We start from the raw sequence: 24,265 nt of genomic DNA, 5'->3' as shown, positions 1-24,265 counted from the left end.
ACAGGGATCTGCCAATAACCCTTTGCCAGATCAAGCGTTGTGGTGTATTGGGTGTTCTTGTTACGTTCCACCAACTCTGCCACATGAGGCATGGGGAACGCATTGAAGACAGCCATCACATTCAAACACCAATAATCAATGCACAATCGCAGAGATCCATCTGGTTTATGGACTAGGACCAAAAGACTCCAGCATGGGCTCCTGGATGGCCGTATGACTCCATATTCCAGCATCCTCTCTATCTCCTTATGGACCTCTTCTAAGAGGTGGTGGGGTACCAGTCGCAATCTTTCCTGCACTATGGCCCCTGGCGGAGTTTTTATTGAGTGATAGGTGCCCCGGACCCATCCGGGTTCCTTGTGGAATACATCCCAGAATTCCTGCACCAACACTTGCATTTCGTGTTTCTGAAGAATCGATAATTCTCCTCCTGTTTGGACCTGCTCTTCTGCCCTAGTCATCCCTTCTCCCTTGGTTACCCCTTGGGGTCCAAGGTCTTCAGTATCTAATTCTGTGAAAGCAGCCCATCCGTTGAGTTCCCGCCACTCCCATAAGAGACTTATGTAATAAATCTGCGTTTCTCGTAGGTGGCCCGGTTGGTGGACCTCATAGTCCACAGGCCTGACCCTGCAAATTACCTCAAATGGCCCCTGCCACTGAGTCAGTAGCTTACTTGTGGACGTGGGCAGCAACACCGACACCCTCTGTCCATGTTCAAATTCTCTTTCTTTGGCATGGATGTCATATCTTTCCTTTTGGTGAAGTTGTGCCTCCTGTACATTGTGATTGGCCAGGTCCTGGGCCACTCAGACCCTCTGTTGGAACTCTCACTGTTAAGCCGTTGGTTCTCATAAATTCCCTGAGTCTTGTTCCCAATCTTCCCTTAGGGCTTGGAGGAGACCGCCTCGGTCGATGTCTGAGTACCAATTCGAAGGGTGAATATTTTGTCAAATCTTGGGGAGTGTCCCGGATAGTGAACAATATTAACGGGATAAGCAAGTCCCACTTCCACGGATCCCCTTGTATGCACCAATGTAACATCTGCTTTATGGTCCGACTGAGATGTTCTATGAAACCATTGGTTTGAGGGTGGTATACCAAGGTGCGGAGGTGTTTTATCTGGAGAGTACGGCATACCACGTGTAATATTCCAGACATCTGCCCCAGCTCACCATGGTTTCCTCAGTGTCCCTTGGTAAGTTTCTCTCCTTTGTTTTATTCTCTGCATTCTCATGGCAGGGTGCTTCAGCCACCCTGTCATAAGATCCAAATGGTAACTTCAAATGGTCCTTCAAATGTCTCCTCAACTCTCATAGGTACTAAGTTCCTCTGAGAAGTGAGGCTTAAGCCCTACTACTCACCTCAGCATTTCATACTGCTTATATTAGTCAGCTTCCTACTCAGCTTGTTCATTTCTAGAAGAACGTTCTTAGATGCCAAACATCCCCCTCTACCCCATTCCACCCCCAAGATTTCTTCTGGGAACCTCAGTACCTGACTTGAGCTAAGGATTTTTCTGTGTCAGGACAATTAAAGGCATCGCATACATTGCGAAGCCAAAGTCCCTTTGTGGAACTAGCCCTAGGTTGTCTTTGAAAAGAAAAGGATCCAGAATTTCCCCCACAAATAAATGCGGAGAGGACTTATTTATTAAGGGTTCTGAAATGTTGTGGAACTGTACTGTGCACTAATCTGGGTTGCAAAGGCCAGCTTTGAGGTAGAGGCACAGGTTAGAAGAGGAAATTAAACTGCCCAAAGTACATTTCCTACTTGTTGCACACTAGACCTATTTCAACATTTGGAACATGTTAGCTGTCACAACATATCTGGCTCAGATATTGAATCTGAATTGCTGCTGGCATAGTTTTCAATAGTATTTTGTGGCTCTAAAAATCTGATCCAACCCTAGTGTCAGACTTTGTTTATGCCGTTATCAAAAAGTTGTAGCAAGACTAGTACAGTAGGTGTAAATGCTATATATTTTAGAAGTTGAGTTTTTATTCTCATATTTAAGAAATGTTTTCAACCTTTTTTCTTTTAAAGTAATAAAGCACTCTCTGGAGACAGTAACTCGTTTTTCAACTACTTCTGCCTTCCTTAAGCAACTTCTGTAATTCTACATTTCATTAAGCACTTAACAGGCCCTCAGATCTCTCCTTAAGGCAAAATAATTGCTCCTTTTTGCTTTTTAAAGAACAGTAAATATGCCACACAAAACTGGTGAATACTGTAAATGGGATTTGCTAATGTCTCATAGCTGCAGGCATCTTGATCAGTTCAGTCAGCAAGAAATATGAGCTTCTGAAACTCAGACTTTGATTTACTTCAAGCTAGTCAATTATATAAATAAATAATTTGAAATATTGATTTTTTTCCCCCCTCCTTCCTTAGTAAACTCAAGTTTTTCCACTTGTTCAAAAGAGTGCTAGAGATGTAAGAACACCTGAAGAGGCACTGTGTGATGCTGGTGATCCTCTGAAACTTTCAATTTTTCAAGGACAAATCACATTTCCACACCTTAATGCTTAATCACAACCTCAAAAGAAACTAGAAACAGTTTCCTACCAAGAAGTTAAGTAAACTTTGAGGGAATTTAGATTTAAAAAGAAAAAAAATTCGTCACTGTTTTATGCATTCTGGCTTCAGCTCACGATTAAAGTAAGGGATTATAACATTCATAGAAATAAGGCAGGGACAATTTGACATAGTCTCCAGGCAGCTGTTGAGTAAGATCTGATGAAGAGATTTTACCCATACTGTCTTAAGCGCACTGTTTTTGTTCTAAGTCAGGTACATGTCCAAATTTTTAGTTTTCCCTGTCAGTTGGTCTTTAATGGTTATAGTGCTTAATGAAGTATATGCATGATACTGGTTAAGTTTGTAGGAAGTTCAACTGATACCATAGGGAAAGTATAACAAGGCTCTTTCTAAAAATATCATATTAAAGAAATGCTTTATGTTTTTAAAACTGTATGTATAGAGACCCCAATATTCACATTCCATGTTTCAAAACAACCAACTGGTCAAAGAAACATGGACCTATGTGCTTGTCTAAAATCTTAATTTTAGTCTCCTTGGTATTATATTTTCTAATGATTTTGCTCAAAGATCTAGTGATTTGGCTATTATTTAGTTAGTAATTGAAAATATAACCCTTCTGCTGGGCTCTGGTTCAAATTTTGGGGGTTTTGGCTTGAGGGCACACCCAGAAACTTAGAAAAGTTTCACCTTTACAGGGGGTCTTAAAAGAATCACATCCCCAGTCATAGTCAATTTCATACCAACAGCATATAAAAGTTTATTAAATGGAAGAAAATAACTAGATCTTATCAAACATAATCATTAAAAAAATACTAAACTTTTTACTCTAGTTATGGTCTACAATGGAAGGGTACTTGATATTGATCCAACTATTAGTACCCTCAAAATACAAAATAACACCCTAAACAAAAGACGAAAACTCCCAAATAACAAACAATCCCAAACAACAAGCCTTCTAGATCTTTTGGTGTCAGTTTCTTAATGAGAGCTTTATCATCTTGAGAGGATGCAACTAGGCCTGTGCGTAATGGCTAGTATTCACTTCAGGCTCGCTAGCCTGGCTTTGCACCTTAGCGGAACGTGCTACTTCAGGAGGCATGGCTCCTATGCAAATGCATGCTAGCTGTGTGGCCTGGGCCAGATTGGGTCAGGTTAGACCAGTGGGGTGCATTTTCCATGAGGCTCAGGTATGCCTGAGCCTCATGGAAAACACGCCCCACCAGCCCAATCTGTCCCAGGCCATGCAGCTAGCATATGTTTGCACAGGAGCCATGCATCCCACTCCAGTGCAAAGCTGGGCTAGCAAGCCATGCCGGGCTGGGCCGGGTCGGATCCTGCCACATGCCGCCAGCTCCACCGTGGCCAACATGAACCACTGGCACTGGACTCCAGCCACTCATGCCCCTGCACTTGCCACCCCCTGGCTCTACACAACCCTGGGGATGGGTCTGGGGCTGCCACACACCTGCCCCCAAACCTGGCAGCCACATCACTGGCAGCAACAGGAAAGAAGGACTTTGCAGGGCAGTGGCTCTTCTGCAGGCATAGTGGGTGGCAATGTGGCACTGTATGCCCCGGGCTCCATACATGCTGAATGGACCCAGCCTGGCCTGGCCAAGGCCATGCATTAGCAGGCTGGGCCAGGTCTGTTCAGCATGTATGGATCCTGGGTCTCACAGTGCCCCATCACTGCCTGCTGTGCCTGCAGTAGAGCCACAGCCGTGCTGCCTGCTTCCATCAGCGCTGCAGGGGCCGGGTGGGGGGGGCAGACGTGTGACAGCCCCCGCTCAAGCCCCTCCATGAACCCACCCACTGGGACATTCCACAAACCCCCCAACATCCCCCGCCACTCCTCATAGTCCCTGACATCCCCCTCCACTCCTGACACTCCCTGGCATCCCCCTGCCACTCCCTATAGCCTCCAACAATGCTCTCCACTCCCAACACCCCCTCAACATCCCCCACCACTCCTCATAGATCCAAACATCCCCCTCCACTCCTGACACCCTCCAACATGTGGAGGGTGTCATTATGACCAGGTTACAAAATGCCTGGACACAGGAGTAGGGGTGGATGTCATATACTTAGACTTTAGGAAGGCCTTCAATACGGTGTCCCACCCCATACTGGTGAACAAGTTAAGAGGCTGTGACTTGGATGACTACACAGTCCGGTGGGTGGCGAATTGGCTAGAGGGTCGCACCCAGAGAGTTGTAGTGGATGGGTCGGTTTTGACCTGGAAGGGTGTGGGCAGTGGGGTCCCACAGGGCTTGGTCCTAGGACCGATACTCTTCAGTGTCTTCATCAGCGACTTGGACAAGGGAGTGAAGTGTACTCTGTCCAAGTTCGCTGATGACACAAAACTGTGGGGAGATGTGGACACGCCGGAGGGCAGGGAACAGCTGCAAGCAGACCTGGATAGGTTGGACAAGTGGGCAGAAAACAACAGAATGCAGTTCAACAAGGAGAAATGCAAAGTGCTGCACCTAGGGAGGAAAAATGTCCAGCACACCTACAGCCGAGGAAATGACCTGCTGGGTGGCACGGCAGCGGAAAGGGATCTTGGAGTCCTAGTGGACTCCAAGATGAACATGGGTCGGCAGTGTGACGAAGACATCAGAAAAGCTAATGGCACTTTATCGTGCACCGGCAGATGCGTGACGAACAGATCCAAGGAGGTGATACTTCCCCTCTATCGGGCACTGGTCAGACTGCAGTTGGAGTACTGCGTGCAATTCTGGGCGCCGCACTTCAAGAGGGATGCGGATAACCTGGAGAGGGTCCAGAGAAGGGCCACACATATGGTTAAGGGCTTGCAGGCCAAGCCCTATGAGGAGAGACTATAGCACCTGGACCTTTTCAGCCTCTGCAAGAGAAGGTTGAGAGGCGACCTCGTGGCTGCCTATAAGTTCATCACGGGGGCACAGAAGGGAATCGGTGAGGCTTTACTCACCAAGGCGCCCCTGGGGGTTACAAGAAATAATGGCCACAAGCTAGCAGAGAGCAGACTTAGACTGGACATTAGGAAGAACTTCTTGACAGTTTGAATGGCCAAGGTCTGGAATGGGCTCCCAAGGGAGGTGGTGCTCTCCCCTACCCTGGGGGTCTTCAAGAGGAGGTTGGATTGCATCTAGCTGGGGTCATCTCGACCCAGCACTCTTTCCTTCCTATGCAGGGGGTCGGACTCGATGATCTATTGAGGTCCCTTCCAACCCTAACACCTATGAATCTATGAAACATCTCCCTGCCACTCCTCAGACCCACCCACACCCATAAACCCCCTCACTCCATGTCTCTAATTTACTTTTGACAGTACCAGGGCCAGCAGGAGTACCACAGAGGTGCTCTGGCCAGAAACCAGAGTGTCTCTCCTGGAGGACCAACTCCCGGGTTGCCTCCATGCATGGTCCAGGACAGTGCCTTGCCCCGCTGTATTGCAGCATGTTTCTTTTTTCTTTTTTTTTTTTTTTTGACCCTTGGATATCCAGGGGTCTAATTTTGCCCCTGCACTGCAAATATGCAGCATGGGGAACGTTTTTTTGTTTCTGCATGTGTCTTGCAGCATCTCAAAGGGATAATGACATGAGTTATCTCAAGGGTTATGAAGCCAGGCTCCTTTTCAATCTTGCATTTCCTATCTTTGAGGAAAGGGTAGGATCAGATTCTCCACCATCATATGTGGCCTGCTTCTTGTATAGTCATTTATACCCATTTAAAATTGGGTATTTAGGGGTATGTCTGCACGTGCTTTTATGCATGCCTTAATTTAATATACATTTTCCTAATGCACATTAATGCAATTTAGGTGTGTCTGCACATGCATTGTCTAAGGCACATTAATGTGGTGTGTGGACTGACTTGGGATTAAAGTTAGTTCCAAGTCAGTTGACATACACAGCCTTAATGTACCTTAGCATGTGTACCCATACGTTAAGGTGCTTTAACTATTTGTGCCCATATTTGATACCTGCTTTTGCAGGTATCAAATTTAGGCATAGATAGTCTAAAATCACCATTTTAAGGTGCATTATGAGAGTGCATCTGCAGACCCGTGCCTTTAGTGCACCCTAAAAATGGATAATGCACTTTAAATCAGCATGTGTAGACGTACCCAAACACCACTAAAACAAAACAATTTCCATCAAATTTATACTAGGATAGTAGAAGACTAAACAAGGCATGGGGCAATGGAGATTCTGATCTCTAGTTATGGTCTACAATGAGAAGGTGCTTCATCTTTAAACCTGTATCAGCTATTGGTTAACTACAACTGTTTGTGCCACTTTAACTATGGCAGATTTTAAATGTATAGCCAGGATCTTAGTTTCCATTTTGCTATTTTAAATATATAAATCTAAATTTTGGCATATCCTGTATGCTGCTGCAATGTCACATAAGGTACTCCCTTACACTGGTCCACTTTGCTGTCATTTTCAGTAGTAAAGGATTAGTGAGCATTGCAGAGGCACTGTGTTCTGCTTTATGCAAAAGAGTGGAAAAGTGGTGAGAGAGGACAGTATTGGCTCTGTGTGTATACTGAAACAGGATTAGCACTATCAGTTTATCTTGCTCACAGCAGCAGAGGTTCAGTAAGGGACTTTGTGACTTTCAGTAGTCAAGAGCCTTGCTTCTTACTATGGGCAAAGTGGAAATCAAATATGTTCTTGATGATAAAACTTTCTACAAGCACGTCACACAATTTCAGTAACTACCAGGGTTTGTTTCCTCATTTTGTATTTTATATACTAACTACACACAACATATGCAATTGCTTTATTCCATCTATAAGCTTTACTTTTTGTACTTTGTCTGCTTATTCAATAAATATTATTTACAGGGAAAAATAAGTTGAGGAAAAGGTTATATGGAAATAGGATGCAATATATTCACATTACAAGAGCTGGGTTCCCTGTAGTACATTATTAAAGAACCTGATAAGTGATTGAAGAATGCACCTTCCATTGATAAGCTGTCATCAGTAAAAGGATTTCTCAGGGAGAAGCCATTTGTACAGTCATTCTTAAAGTACGATTCATAAACTTTGTAACATTTGAACTGTCAAAGACAGTCAGATATCTGATATTCAGTGTTACTTTAAATAAAATCGTATCATTTACAAAATAAAAACAGTTAAGGAAAGGTAGATACTTTAAAAATATAGTATACTCACAGTTTTAAAAAATCCTTAAATGATTGTATGCACATAGATTACATATCACATATTTTAAAATATAAAAACTTCAACTCTTCCATCTTACCTTCACATGGAATCAATCTGTGGACTTGTACTTAGAGGCAGATAAGGATTTGGCAAAGGAAGGTGCTGGAGCAGCAACCTGTGCTACAGGGGTGGCTGCACACACCACTCCCAACTGCTCCACTCTCCAATTCCCCCCCCCCCCCACACACCACATTGGTGTGGGCAGACCAGGCAGGGGGAGCCTTCTTGAACGTTTTAAAGTCCCCAAAACAGGTAAAAATCCTCACCCCTTCCCCTCCATGGTCAGAGACATGTTCTCTTCCTACTCCATCCCCTCCAATTCTGCTGCTGCTTTTCCTACTGCCCCAGATGCTTTAGAGCCACTTCTGGTCATTCCAGCAGAGCAGGAGCTGGGCTCAGTTGGGAATGCAACAGGATAGCAGCAGTGGTAATGGTGTGTGTGTGTGGGTGTGTGTGTGTGTGTTGGTGGGGGGGTTCCCCCTCCCTACCCAGTGTCTGCAGGAGCATGTGCAGGGAAAGGGACCCCCCCCCCCCCCCCGAGTGCCACTGATGCTGCCACTGTCACTGTCACTGTCCCAGCTGAGCCCAGCTTCCATGCAGCTCAATTGGAGTGGGCTGGAGCTGCTCTGAAGCTTCCCCTGGCCCCAGAACAATGGAGAAAGCAGCAGTGGAATAAAGAGGAGATGGGGAAATGAAGGGGAAGGGAGAGGGAATTCTCACTGCTGTGGGAAGGCTCCTGTGGCATAGTACAGTCCAAAACGGGGCAGGAGGGTCTAGTAGCACAACTTCACACCCTCTGGATCTGCCTTTGTTTGTGCCCACTTATTATATAGATTTTTTTCAATGTGGGTGTCAACTCACAAAAAAACAAGATGATTGCACAGCAAATAATATCTGAGCCACAGATCCAATGCATCCATTATCATGTAGTCACTACCATTCTGCCTCTTACTTTTCATATACAGACAGATTCAATTTTTTTCCATCACAAATGATCACTAGAGTTAAAACTAGCCTAGTGAGACTTTTACCTCCTCCCCAGATACTGCTTCTATGTATAGGTCCTGAGCCCCTTCTATCTATTTCAGGTTTTGCAGTTCCCCACATGTGGTTTTTTACCTTACAGGTCACCTGATTCCTATTCCTTTCTCCATCATCTTTGCTCTGCATAGATTTTAGAGACTATTTGTTAAACCACCTAGAATATATACATGTCCTGTCAGGTCACACAAAATTTATAGAGTATACACTGCTTAATTTATAATTTATATGCAAGTTGAGCAGTAGCATAACTAAGGGTTGGGGGGTAAACAGGATACCAGCCCCAGGCACTGACTTGAGTTGAAGCAGAAATAATAGGGGTGCAGAAATAATATCTGCTGCTGCAACCTCAGCTATCACTGCTGAGGTTGTTTCCAATCTAGGTCTCTAAGAAACCACAAGAGGTAAACAAAAAGGACAAACAATTAAGGTGAGACAATGTAACAGTAATAATAAGTATATTTTGAGAGAGGGATTCTTAAAAGCTTCCATTTGAACAAGTCAACATCAAGATTTCAATGTATTTTACTTATAAATTATAAAATATTAAAACCTGATTTTTTAATAACCCTGAATATCAAATTTTATCCTACCTTTGACAATCAAAGTTTTAAAAAACTAGATTAAATGTACCCCAAAATATCAAGAATAATTCATTTTAACTGTCATTTTAAGCACCTTTGAAAAGTCTGACCATAGCATCCAAGTTCTAAGAAATACAACTAATTAATGAAATCATATCCATCTATTTTAAACTGATCATACTAGTAATACATATTTCCCAGATATCTTCAGGTTGTGGACTTAACTTAGGGGTTGTTGGTTGTTTTTTTTTTCCTTTGGCATAACATCCTTCCATTTTGATGGCCAAATAGCACTTGCAACATAAGAAAAGCAAATAAAGCACAGGCATTAAGAGTGAAATCGTGGATCAGCTCATGCAAAGAAGCAAGAGGTATACTTTTATATGAGTCCTAAGGTGACCAAGTTCCAAGGAATATATAAAGATTTTCAAAGGATCTCAAGTCAAGGTTTTAAACTGCTCAGCATCCACAAGTATGATCAGATTTTCAGAACAGTTCAGCTGCTATTTAAGAACGTACATAAAGGCCAATTTTTTTAAGGCACTCGGTGGGCACCAATTCCCATTGTGGCACCTAGGGTGAGATTCTCAATAACCTGCACTTTGTCAAAGTTCTAGGCAATAAAACCAATTTAAAAAAAAATGTAAGGCAACCTTATCAATATAAATTTCTATTTAATAGATACAAAGAAAGAAAGTAAGATTTGAGCCATCTTTTAATCTCATCCCCTTCTCACTAAAAAAAATCTATATCAAGTTCTGTGTGTCTGAAATGTATTGGAATGTGTTTTGCTTTCATTGTACCTTTGATTTTTTACACCTGTGGGGTATAACATCTCCGTTAAGTCTAGTCCTATCCCAGCAAATATAATGTTCGTGAAGAAGCAAAATCCCACTTTATTTTGTCAAAAAGAAAGAAAGAAAAGAAAATGGTTTTTGAATGCTTCTTTGCCTAGGTGAACCCCCTCCCTCCCAGCATATCACAGTTACATATGCTAGAGACAGAAATTATGCATATACTAGTATAAGTGATTGGAAACCAGTTCAAAACTGTAACACAACAGAAATTCAGTACACACAAACAGCTTTCAAAATGTCTGAAACCAGTTTAAGATAAGCCTGGATGGATCATAGAATCATAGAAAGTTAGGGTTGGAAGGGACCTCAGGAGGTCATCTGGTTCAACCCTGTACCCCCATCCCTAACTAGATCATCCCAGCCAAAGCTTCGACTAGCTGGGTTTTGAAAACCTCCAAGGATGAAGCTTCCACCACCCCTCTGGGTAACCTCTTCCAGTGTTTTACCACCCTTCTAGTGATAAAATTCTTCCTCATATCTAACCTAAACTTCCTTTGCTGCAACTTGAGATCATTGCTTCTTGTTCTGTCATCTGCCATCACTAAGAACAGTCTAGCTCCATCCTCTTTTGAACCTCCCTTCAGGTAGTTGAAGACTGCTATTCAATCCCTCCTTAGTCTTCTCTTCTCTAGACTAAATAAGCATAGTTTCCTCAGTCTTTCCTTATAAGTCATGTGCCCCAGTCCTGAACCATTTTTTTTGTCCTCTGCTGGACACTCTCCAACTTGTCCACCTCCTTTCTGTAGTGGGGGGCCCAAAACTGAACACAGGACTCTAGATGTGGCCTAGCTAGTGCTGAATAGAGGGGAATAATCACTTCCCTTGCCTTGCTGGCAGCACACTTACTAATGCAGCTCAGTATGCTGTTAGCCTTACTGGCAATAAGAGCACACTTGGCTTATATTCAGCTTATTGCTCACTATAACCCCCAAGTCCTTTGCCCAGCCAGTCAGCTCCCAAGCTATACTGGTTCATGGAATTGTTCCTTCCTATGTACAGGACTTTGCACTTGTTCTTGCTAGATCAGACTTAACTGATTTAGGTGAAATTGGTTTATTGAACTTCTGTCCCAGATCAGATCCCCTCCAGATTCACAGATGCTCTCTAGGTAGGTCCATAGTCCCCCAGCATCCCAGGGTACTTTGCACCTCTTCCACAAGCTCCCCTCACAGGGTGGGTGGGCTAGCCTTGGCCCAACCTGTCTGCAGCAGCTGAGCAGGCAGGCATGCTCTAGCACCTCCTAACTTCTAGCCTGGGCCACTGCAGGTACGTGGCTGCATTTGGAATCGAAAGTGAATATGTGTTCACTTGCTTACTGGTTCAATCTATGCATCTTAGACTAAACTGTGAAGATTGCATTGATTCAGACTCAAGCTTTTTGACTGTCTTTACTTAGCCATATGGACTGATTTTTCCTGTGCTGGTTACACACAAGTCCAAAATTAATAGGAGTTTCAGATTCTTTGAAAATACGGTCGATACTAAACTAGCCCTTAAAATTCATAAACCCTCAACTATAAGGTCTGCTTCAACATATCAACAAACATTGTTTTCTTTTGAATAAGTTGTCATTATATTCAATGTTCATAAATTCTAGAAAGAAAGCTATTCATCCTTTGTTTTCCGTTTGTGTTACTTAAGAAAAAAATTATTACAATACGTTAAAAGAATTTACACACACTAACACAGAAATGTAGCTGTAGAGCATTTACCAGTCCTAGAGAAATACTGTGTCCTGCACCTGGGAAAGTGGGCAGAAGAGATGAACAGGCATTGCTAACCTGCTATGTTGAAGAATAGATGTTGATTGGGCCATTTGCCCTCACACAGTACACTTCCTTCCAAGGACAGTGAGGAACTCTGAGACAATCTGAAAGGCCAAAACAAAACCAAACATAATAAGCCAAGCTTTCCAGCTGACTTTATTTTTGTAAAACAGGGCTCCTAGCAGAACCTAAGTTTAACCATGTATTAACATAAACTCTGGTCTCTGGGGTTTTCAGCCTGTGCTGGAGGGTGTGGTGGGTGTATTGGAGTCCCTCTAAGGTTGTGAGGTACTCCAATTCACTCACCCCACCCTCCAGCATCAGCTAGGGAACCCCTAGAATGAGCTCCCTCTGCTCTCTTCCCCTCCTCCCATTCTGAAAATGTTGCAGCCTAACAGAGAGTCCATTGCTAGGGGAAACCAGCTGCAGGCTCACAGTGAACACCTAGATTCCCCGTCCTTCTGAAACCAAGAGTGAATTTCTGTTTGTTCCAGGGGGTTATTTTAATTCAGAATGCTTCCTGCACAGCACCCTCAGTTACAGTGGGGAGCTGCACTTCTGTCTGCACCCTGTGTCTTTCTGCAGCAGACGTCAGATGGGTGTTCATTCATTCTTATATACAGAGATTACACTGCAGCAGATGGGTGTAGACAGCAGATGATTGTTATAAACAGGTGATGGGGTGTATAATGTTGGTAGAGTTGAAGGTGAATAACATCATATGTAGTACTCTTTATTATTACTTTTGGTGATGATGTGGTCTATATTGATGTGGGGGCACAGAAGGCATATGGGTCTATTGCATGGTCTGGTGCTTTGGTGAGCATTGGGGTTATTTATTCTGTTACTTGAGAGACATTGTTTGAGGTTGGGAGCCATCTGTAAGCCAGAACAAAAATCAGGATGTTAAGTCTGTCAGACTTCCCCTCCATGACTATCTTGGTCATTCTTTTCCAAGAGGGGTCTGAGGTCATTAATTATGTGGCTAAGGTGTTCAAGTTGGGGGCTGTAGATGAAAACCAGAGGGATTTTGTTGTCTTTGTCCTAGGTTTGGAATTGTAGTAGGCCAGAGCAAGGCTTGAGCCAGGTTTTGTTGATTTTGAGTGATTACAGTTTGGGGATTGTAATTGTAGGAATTCTTGCTCCAAATCCTTAAAGTGTTCATCCTGGTCAGTGGGAGCAGTGCAAATTCCATTGTAATGTAGAGATTGGCTGTAGATGTTGGATCAAAGCTACTGGCATGAAGGTAGCTGCGGCTATCAGTTAGTTTTCAATACAGTACGGAGGCAAAATGGTCATTGCAAACCTTCACAGTAGTGTCTAGGAAATGAATCTGTTGGGTGGAATATTCCAGAGGTAGTTTGATGGAGGGGTAGAAGCTATTAAAGTCTTGGTGAAAACTGAGATTCCTTCCCATGTGTCCATGTTACGAAGATGTCATTAATGTGGCTGAGGTATACCAGGGGGATAGGAGGGCAGCTAAGGAAGAAATGGACTTGAAAATCTCTCATTAATTTGTTGGCATGTTGGAGGGCCACACCTGTTTCACAGCAGTGCCATTCATTTGTTGATATAGGGAGTCCCCAAATCTGAAATAGTTGTGTGTAGACAAAGTGGGAGGAACGGATCAACACCTGACTTGCAGCACTAATAAACAGAATACAGAACCACTTGGACATTGTAGCTATTTTACAAGAGGAGCACTCTAATTCAGTAATGAAGCCTATCACAAACACCTTTGTTCTGATATTTTATTTTTAGTGCGTGGTTCTGACATAAAACTGACCTAGGTCTTTTCCAACTATCTCATACTTTAGAGCAATATTCCAGGGCATGAACTTTGGTTTGTAGCAGGGGCAGTACTATTGTAAAAAAGATGCTACAGAAGCCTGGCAACTACTAAATGAAAATTACTGCCCACCCAGAGAGATGCACAGATGATGTTCTGCAGTTATGTTTCCTACAGTGAAAAGAGAAGTAATAATTTAAAAATGGGTGAACTGACTGAAAAATGGTAGGAAGAAAAAATATTGATCATCAAATTATGGCAAATAAAAGACAAATGACCGATAAATAAAGAGCAGTGTTGTAGCACTGGCATTGCAATGGTCTAAATATGGTCAAAGAGGCAAAGTACATACATTTTTTTTTCTCTTATAAGTTTTTATTTATCAAGCTCTTCTAACTTTTGAAAGCTAAAATTACCTTTTGTGCTGATTTTTAAAATATTTGTTCTTTCTAAAATTTAAAAGGAAAAATCAACAATCTTAGCTGTTACTTTATTCATATATTTTATGCAGGGAGGAGAAAACTAAAAGAGCTCTATAATAACTTCAAAGCAAAACATGCATAAGTTAAAACAATCCACAGCTAGGTTATCTATGCAACTTTAGTTATACTCAGTGGTTCACGTATAGTAATATACACACTTTGCAATTATATGCATATTTTATTTTTTGACAGGAAGCAAGGTAGAAGCAAATACATCCTCATTAAATGCATCTATTAGACAGCAGTTGGATTGAGGGTACCAGGATTCTTCTTCTCAGTTTCTAGAGGTATTTGTGCCATGGTGGCTTAAAAGGGGAACTAAGCTAGGATACCTCATTACTATTTACATTTTGAAAAATGTTCTGTACTAACAGGGTGTTCATTTATCTATTGGTTTCACAGAAATAAAATAAAGTAAAACAACAACAATAATAACAATAACAGCAACAATAATAATAATACAAATTCTACAGGAATAGCTCTGTTTTACATACATAGCTGATTGTGATTTCACAGTGTAATTTAGAAAGTTTTTGTGATTTATGAGGCAAAATTTTGGTTTGGTCTCAGGTCTTATACCCAGCTCTGCAAGAGATCACTATATGCAACCTTTACCCAAGCCCTCAGTTCTGCAAACTTGGAGGAATAATACTTGCTTACATTAAATAGCCATAGCAACCACTGGAAGTGTTGCTCAGTAATATGGACCATAGAAACAGAATGGAACTTGTCATCTGGTAACACTAAATCTATTCCTGACCTAAATTTATTCCTGATCAGAGCCTCCTCTTGAAAACCTAAGAAGGAAATTCCACAACTTTCCTGGGCAGTTGCACTGCCTTACTGTTCCACCATTATAAAGGTGGTTAGTAACTGGGGAGAAGATAGGACATGTCCAAATGAGTGTATGTTCTGATGAGTGTGCATGTGTGCTTGCAGTGCCACAGACTCATCTGAAGCATAACAAACCACATACACTGCACATGCAGATGTATACCGCACTGCTAATTTGTAGTGTGGAGGATTTTTTTGACACCAGGAGATCTAAACAATTAAGATTTCCCCCCTCAATGAAACAAAACAGAAACAAAACAAGAACAACAAAAATTGATTCATTTGACATGGGAGAGTGGTTTCTAACCTCATTAAACTCAAGTTACACCTCAGAAAGTGCCAGCTCTTAGCTTTTACTCATTTTTAGCTACAGAAAAGTAATAGAGCAATCCTTCTGTCACAAAGAACTCAGAAAGACCACAACAGATCAGAATGTTTTTGACACTATGGATTCCTATTTCAAATTTCTGGGCTTATCTTGCAAATCATGTGTAAGTATTTGCATGCTTAACAGTGATAATATTGGGCCATATCCTGGAGCACCCTTGACAAGATCTCACAGCACCCCAGAGCAGAGGCAGCACCAGCCTCTTCCCTGTGGGGGGCTGAGGTGGACTAAACTGAAAATTGTGGGGGCTGTGCAGACAAAGGTGGGACACAGGCTCCACAAGCCAGGCTGATCCAGAAGTGCCACACCTCTGTGGGCTGCAGGCAGAAGTGGGGCAGGCTCAGCTGTGCAGGGCAGGTGGCGGTGGCCCGGGGGAAAGGTAGGGGGCTTGAACAGGGCTGGTGCTGGGAGGGGTGGCTATGGGGGTGGTGGAGCTAAGGGGAATTTTGGGGTGACTATAACCCCTTCAAGCCCTCCCCCCAGCACTGTCCCTGCCCCAGAGTGCTGCAGCACTCTGGTTGAGAATCACTGGTTTAGGGAATAACTCTTGGGAGGCTGGTTCTTTAGCAAAGGTGGGTCTGAGCATATTCTGGGTGAGTTAACCACTTGGGTAAAGGGTGTCTTCTCCTGCTTCTCATATATTGTGTCCTTATCCCCACATGTATTTCCTTATTGAAACTATTTGGCTAATGTTACAAAATTTACCAGATCATTCCAAAATAATCAAACTGCATTCTTCAGTTCACTTGCCCATTGATTGTGAGTTTTTTCTCTACGAGGTCATCATAACTGGCAATTTCCTGGCTGCATAACATCTGTTAGTTATGAATTTCTATTATATGTTGCTATAAAGAAAAATCAATACAGCTGTGAAACAAAATACAGCCTTGAAACAATTCTTTTATACCATTTTTTTCAGTATGGATGTTGGAAGTGAAAGACATGATTATGTGAGAGAATGTTACAAAATGTTTAGTTTGATTAACAAGTATAAAACAATAATATTGGTCATTTACTAAAGAGCTTTCATCATATTGTGTGTGTAATAGTGAGCTTAGGGCTCTTGTTACTATGCTGCAGATGTCCAGGCAGTGAGTAGGGGTCAGCAGCGGAGCAGGGGTCAGCTGCAGGATGAAAGGCAGGCTGTTCATAGATTCATAGATGTTAGGGCCGGAAGGGACCTCAATAGATCATCGAGTCCGACCCCCTGCATAGGAAGGAAAGAGTGCTGGGTCTAGATGACCCCAGCTAGATACTCATCTAACCTCCTCTTGAAGACCCCCAGGGTAGGGGAGAGCACCACCTCCCTTGGGAGCCCGTTCCAGACCTTGGCCATTCGAACTGTCAAGAAGTTCTTCCTAATGTCCAGTCTAAATCTGCTCTCCGCTAGCTTATGGCCATTGTTTCTTGTAACCCCCGGGCACGCCTTGGTGAATAAATACTCACCAATTCCCTTCTGTGCCCCCGTGATGAGCTTATAGGCAGCCACAAGGTCGCCTCTCAACCTTCTCTTGCGGAGGCTGAAAAGGTTCAGTTTCTCTAGTCTCTCCTCGTAGGGCTTGGTCTGCAGGCCCTTAACCATACGAGTGGCCCTTCTCTGGACCCTCTCCAGGTTATCTGCATCCTTCTTGAAGTGTGGCACCCAGAATTGCACTCAGTACTCCAACTCCGGTCTGACCAGCGCCCGATAGAGGGGAAGTATCACCTCCTTGGACCTATTCGTCATGCATCTGCTGATGCATGATAAAGTGCCATTGGCTTTTTTGATGGTTTCGTCACACTGCCGACTCATGTTCATCTTGGAGTCCACTAGGACTCCAAGATCCCTTTCCACTTCCGTGCCACCCAGCATGTCATTCCCTAGGCTGTAGGTGTGCTGGACATTTTTCCTCCCTAGGTGCAGCACTTTGCATTTCTCCTTGTTGAACTGCGTTCTGTTGTTTTCTGCCCACTTGTCTAACCTGTCCAGGTCTGCTTGCAGCTGTTCCCTGCCCTCCAGCATGTCCACTTCTCCCCATAGCTTTGTGTCATCTTCAAACTTGGACAGAGTACATTTCACTCCCTCATCCAAGTCGCTGATGACAGTTCATCATGCCCATAATGAAAACTCATCTCGTGGCTAGAGAATTCACTTGATTGGAAGCGGGCACAGTGTGGGGAGCATATAAGCCTAGGGCCTAAGCCAGGGTCATCAGCCTGGTCTTTCAGGCTGAAGGAAAAAGATCTCTGGGAAAGAGAGGCTGCAGAAGAGGTCCTGGCTGACACCTGGGCAGCCCTGAAGAAAATGCAAGTAGGATACTGCTGGTTTGCAGAGGAATAGGACTCAGAGTAGGGTGGAGTTTGTGATATGGCCAGGTAACTAATATGTGCATGCAGACTCTGCATGACATTTGTGTTTTAGCTAGAGGGCTTATTTTTTTGTTATAGTTTAAACTGGTGGCTTGAGCTGGAACTGTATGGAAGAGGTCCCAGCAGAGCCCAGAGCAGGGCGGAGACATGGTCAGGGGCCCAGTCCCTGAGCAGGGTGGAGATACCAGGTTAAGGGCCCAGCAGGCAGGAGCCCAGAAATCAGATCCAGCACTGGGCTCAGGGAAAAAAAACAGGCATAGGCCAAGAAGGCTGAGGCCCCAAGGGAGATTGATTAGATGGCAACATCTATTAGGCATGGGTGTGGCTACAGGGGACTTTGGAGGTCTTAAAACAAGCCCTTAAAGCAAGGGTGGGCAAAATATGGCCCATGGGCCACATATGGCCCACCAGGCCATTCTATCTAGCCTGCAGGGCTCCTAAGAATTATAAAATTAATATTTATCTGCCCCTGGCTGCCTGTCAAAGATGACAGGAGCCAGGGGCAGTAGGACCCAGGGGAAGGCACAGCAGGATCCTCTAACAGCAAGGCTCACCCAGCCCTGCCCACCCCCAGCCATAAGCCCCTGTCTAGCAAAGGCTTCTGGCCTGGGACCATAGGGCTGTTTGTGCCTACATGTGCTAGAGCAGGAAATTCAGCTGGGGGCGGGGGGCGCAGGGGAGGACCATGAGTGATATCCCCAGTCCTTGGGGCCAGGCCAGCTGCTGCTGAGTGCATGCAGCCAGAAGTCTTGTGGTGCAAAGTGGCAGGCGGGCAGGAAGGAAAGTGGGGAAAGAGGCAGCAGGGGTGGGGGAGAGTGGAAATAAGTGGGTGTGTGGGAGCATAGGGCCTATGCTGGTATCCTGGGACCAGCACTGGAGTGGTCTGGAGTGCGGTAGCAGGAGTGCAGGGCACGGGCTAGGAGGGATTTATGGAGCTGGGCTGGGCTGTGCCAGCAGGGAGAGAGGGGAGCTGGCTTGGCTTCATACAGCCTCTGCCACCTGGGACCCTGCACTCCTGCTGCCCTGCTCTGGGCCCCACTGGTTTTGAGATACTGGTGCAGACCCCATGCTCCCATCCGGTTGCCACTGGCTCCTGCATGTGCACTCACTCCCAGTCCCCCCTACTCCAGCCCTGTGGTACAGGCAGGGACCAGTGTGTCCAGCCCAAACCCTGCATGCCCCACACTTGCCTGTCTAGGCTGAGCAGCAGCAGCAGCGTGGGATAAACTGATGGTCAGCATGGGAGGAAAGCATCCCCTCTTCCTCCCCATGACTGGCACTTCCTGGTGAGCACCTCGGAGCCTGCAGGTGGCCGTCTTGTGTCTCCACTGTGTCACCACTGTCTCTGTGCTGCCCTGCAGGACAGCAGAGGCAAGACAGAGCAGACACAGGGCAGCCCTGCGTGGGCTCCAAGCAGCTGCACCAGGAAGAACCAGTAGTGGGAGGGGGAGGAGCTGCTTTCCCCTCATGCTGAGCAGCAGTTTGTCCTGTGCCACCGTTTCTCAGCCTGGGCCTCAGTGCTGGCTCTGGGCTTGCCCATTGGGGCTGAGCAGTGGCAGCAGCAGCAGGGTGGGGGCAGGTGCTGACCAGCTCAGGGCACACACACAAGGGGGCTCCCATGCACACCTCACACACCCTCAAGCCCTTCCTGCAAACCCCACAGGTGCACCCTCCCTCACACACACCACAAATACTGTACCCACACACACACATCCACACATCCCCACAAACCCCACATCCATTCACCCATGCCTCCTGACACGTCCGCACACTCCACACACTGTACAAGAGTAAGACTGCATTTTGAGCTATTATGCAATCAGTTCTACATATACAGCACAAACGCACAGAAATCAGGACCAAAATTTACTTTTTAATTAAATTAAAATTTATTATTGTGGGTGTTTCATTTTGTGTGTGTGTGTGTGTGTGTGTGTGTGTGTGTGTGTGTGTGTGTGTGTGTGTATATATATTTTTTTTCTTCTTATTTTCTAAGATGGCAAATCCTCTTCCCCAAATGAGTACTTCCAGGTGCAAGGGGAGGGATTTCTGATGGCAAAGGTCTGAGATCGTGGGGGGGACTTCTGGTCCTAAGATGGCAACCAGGGGACAGGGCACCTGTCATGGGACGGGTGTAGCCACGCGGACCCTGACAGCTTGCCAAAACTCAGTAAGTGGCCCTCTGCCCAAAATAATTGCCCGCCTCTGCCTTAAGGCAATTTGAGCACTGGAGCCAGGATAGCCCATCTAGCATAAAGGCAGGATTGAGCCCAGCAGAGTCTGAGAGGGATACACAGACAGGGGGCATCATAGCCACTGCTGAAGCCTGGCTCTTGTTGGTGTGGCACAATATATTTGTGATATTAATGCAAATGCAAAGAAAATAAATATAAAAAGATAAAGAAGGCACACACATTAGCTACAGTTACGTAGTAAAAAAAAAAAAAAGGATCAGATTTGGGCCAGAAGTATCCAAGAGCTTCTTGTGCAGGTTTGTAAAGAATGTGAAATTGGAAAGGACTGTGAACATTTTGGAGGAGAGAAGCGCTATTCAAAGAGATCTTGACAGTTTGAAAAAGTGGACAGGAGGTAACAGAATGAAGTTCAATGCTGAGAAATGCAAGGTACTACACCTCAGGAAGAATACAAAAAAAATACAAATGCAAATGGGTGACATCTAGCTGGATGGCAGCCCTATGAGAAAGCATCTTGGTATTGTATTGGTCATTGCACTCACAATATGAGTGCAGTGTAATACAGCTGCACACAAGGTGAATGCTACATTAGGCTTCATTAATAGAAGGGTTAAGTACAAGATGTGGGAGGCAATAGTGCTTCTTTGCTTGGCATTGGTTAGATCTCATCTAGAGTACTGTGTGCATGCAGTTTTTGGCACCTTATTTTAAAAAGGATGTGTAGAAGTTAGAGGCTGGTGAGAAAAAGGTAAAATGCTTGGAAGGCATATCATACAAAGAGAGACTGAAGGAAATAGCCATGTGCAGTTTGTGGGAAAAGTGCTTAAAAGGGAATATGATAGCAGTTTTCAAATAACTGAAGGTCTACCATGAAGAAAAGGAAAGATACCTTTTTTCTTTTATTGCAGAGAGTAGAATGTGGACCAATGGCCTGAAGTTGCTTCAAAGTAACTTTTAACTGGATATCAGGAAAAAAAAAACTTCTCCATTGTTAGAACAGTGAGGCAGTGGAATAGACTGCCTAGGGAAATTCTGGACTCTCCACCACTGGAGAGCTTTAAGAAGGTGTGACAGGGGGGCCTCCCGCGGCTGACCTCTGTGGCCCGCCCGCCTGTCACAGTGACAGCAGGCCTACTCAGGGCCGCGCTCTTCATGGCCCGCCCACCTGTCTCTGGGCAACCGCCCGCTCATCTCGCCCGCCACGCCTTTGATGATAATGAGTTCAATTAAGATGATAATTAAGCGGGAGGCTGCCCTTCGACTGCCCCGATGCCCAGGGGTGCTCTGCGGCTCCGACCTCCCCTAATACCGCAGCCCAAGCCTCGCAGATGGCATCATGGTGTTCAACATCTCACCGGCCCCCACACTGAGCCTCAGAATCTTCTATGCAAGACCCCACTATGGTCTTCTCTACTCAGGCGGCCACTCCGCCGTCATCTGGGCTACCTCACCCTCCCGAAGCCTTGTTCCCCTCTCGGGTGTGGTTCTCCCAGAACCTTCGGCTACCTAGCCCTGGCCCACCTCAAGGCCAGTCAGGACCCCAGGCCCCCGGCTCTTGGGCGTCCCTCGTGGTGGGCCCCCGGCCCTTTTGACCCTTACTGGTCCTGGCCCCAGCATGGGCCAGTCGAGGGAACTCTCCCCTTCGGGCTGGGTCTCTCTAGCCACTCACTAACACTGGGCCTCACTGTGCCACTACTCCCTTCCTCCTAGGAGCAACCGCGGCACCTTGCCCACATCACTCCCACTCTCGGGGTCCACCCTCTCTGGGCCCCTCACAAACACAGGCCCTCTCGGCCCTCATAACCCTGGCCCTCTCGGCCCTCATCCAACTCAGGGGTCACCCACTCAGTGGTGGTGGGAGCTAGGGGTTAAGGCGCCCCGACCCGCCTTTCACCGGGGTGATCACTGGCCTGGCATTTCCTGGGGGCTCCCGCGCCACTGAGAGCCCCACCAGACCAACCACTCCCAGCAGGGTGCAGTTTCAGGTCATGCCCAAGACCAGGAGCCTCCTGCCAACCCCTTACAGCTCCCCCTTACCTCCAGGCATTCACAGCAGCCCTAAAGCCAGGTGATGTTGCTGCCTGACCTCCTGCAGCCCAACTGCCTGGTTTATATAGGCCTCAAAATGGCTGCCGCAATCAGGCACCTGGAGGCTGCCGGGTCCAGGCCCTTAAAGTGGCAGGAGCACCCTGTGCTCCGCCACACTCCTCCCCTCCTTAAATCACTGCTCCCTCTCTGGGGCCTCTCATCACCGCCCCCTCACACTGGGGCTCCCCATATTCGAGCCTCCGGTCTTATAGGCCCCATGCACTACCGTCCTCCCAACTGGGCTCACTGTCCTGCTCTCTCCCTTCCCGAAGCTATCTTCCCCTCTCGGGTGTGGTTCCCCCGGAACCTTCGGCCTCTTGCCCTGGCCCACCTCAAGGCCAGTCGGGACCCCAGGCCCCCGGCTCTTGGGCATCCCTCGCGGTGGGCCCCTGGCCCTTTTGACCATCCTGGTCCTGGCCCCAGCATGGGCCAGTCAAGGGGACTCTCCCCTTCGGGCTGCTACCGCAGGACCCTGCCCCCTTGAGGCCTATCGTTGTGCTGGCCTTACCAGGCTCGATGTACCGCCCCTCTCGGGCTCCTCATCGGTGGCCCCCTTCCCACTGGGGCCTCTCACTACCACCCCCTCGTACCAGGGCTACGCAATCCACTGGGTGCAAGTGGCCGGAGCACCCTGTGCTCCGCCACACAAGGGTTTGGACAGATATTGGTCAGGGATGATTTAGGAGTAGCTATACCTATGCTCTACTATGGGTATTTCTCCTGTTTCTGGGATTTTCTGGTTGTCATATGGGTGCCAGGACAGAACTTATTCCCTTCCTGCTGCTACATGTATCAGCTTTTTTTCAAGCCTTCCTCAGAAACATTGAGTGTTGGCTACAGGTAAAGCTAGGGATTATGACTGAGGTATATCAGTACTCCTGGTGGGACTTAAATCTGGAGCTTCTTGCCCCTCCACTCAGGATTAGACCAATCACCATATTTGGGGTCAGGAGGGAATTTTACCCTATGGTCAGATTAGTATGGACTGTGGGGAGTGAAGGGGGGTGGGTTTGAATTCCTTTGTAGTGGAGGGCATGGTCTTTTGCCTTGGATCTCTCAAGCATGTTTTAACAAACGTTGCAGTAGTCAGACATTGGCCACCAGGTACCTGTGCCTGGTTAGGGTATTATGTCTTGTGGTTATGTCTGGGTTAACTGTGTAATTTTGTTAATAGATTAGAAAATGAATTTGTATAGGATGGTTTGGATAGAAATGATCCTGCCTTAGGCAGGGGGTTGGAATAGATGACCTGTGAAGGACCCTTCCAGTCTTACTTCCCTATAATTCTATGAAGAGAGCTTCTTTCTTATTAGTTATGAGGAAGAGCCACCTTGAAGGGCCTATGTACTAGAAAACTTAAAATAATTCCTAGAAATTTATTGGTCTAGAAATCCCTAGGTTTGGTCTTACAGCTCTGTGTAAATGCTTCATGAAATGGTTTTTTGATATTCCCTCTTTTGGACTCTGAGCGTAGCTTGGGCAAAGAGGAAATACAGCCTCAGTGTCCTAGACGAGTCGCATGACCAAATTCCAATGAAACAAGCAACCTTGAAGTATCAACGAATAACGGCAAGGGTGGAATTTAATTTTTGGTAGGTCAGTAGGCAGTAGATTATATAGATGCTAGCCAAGATATTTGCTAGATGACTAGAATACTGCTATAAGAAAGAAGGATTATTCAGAAGATTGACTTGGAACACAAATAATGGTATCAGAACACCCATCTTCAGTCTGTGACCTCTGAAATCAACTCAGATACAGCTGATATGAACCTAAGTTTGGTAGTCTGCAGATAGATAGCTGGTGCAAATATCTATGCATAGAAATGCAAATAACTTCTGCTTGGCTTTGTGTGCCTTCTTCTCTACCCTTTTTTATGGTATGTTCTCTTTTATGTAAGTTAGTATTCATGTCATTCTTGCCACAAAGAAAAGACCATGTTTTATTTGTGTAGTTGCAATTAGATTTTAGCATTTACATATATTATAGCCCCCAATAAAAGAAGAACTTGGGGTAAAAGTACAATATGATAACACAGGTTTCCCAACTGAACAAATTTCAGTACAGATTGTCAGCCTAATGGAATACTTAAAGTAAAAAAAAAAGGCATACGTGCAGAAGAGGTCACAG

Source organism: Alligator mississippiensis, chromosome 1 (assembly GCF_030867095.1).
Source record: "Alligator mississippiensis isolate rAllMis1 chromosome 1, rAllMis1, whole genome shotgun sequence".
Classification (NCBI taxonomy): domain Eukaryota; kingdom Metazoa; phylum Chordata; order Crocodylia; family Alligatoridae; genus Alligator; species Alligator mississippiensis.
The sequence above is the reverse complement of the archived record's forward strand: the minus strand, read 5'-3'. Positions refer to the sequence as shown.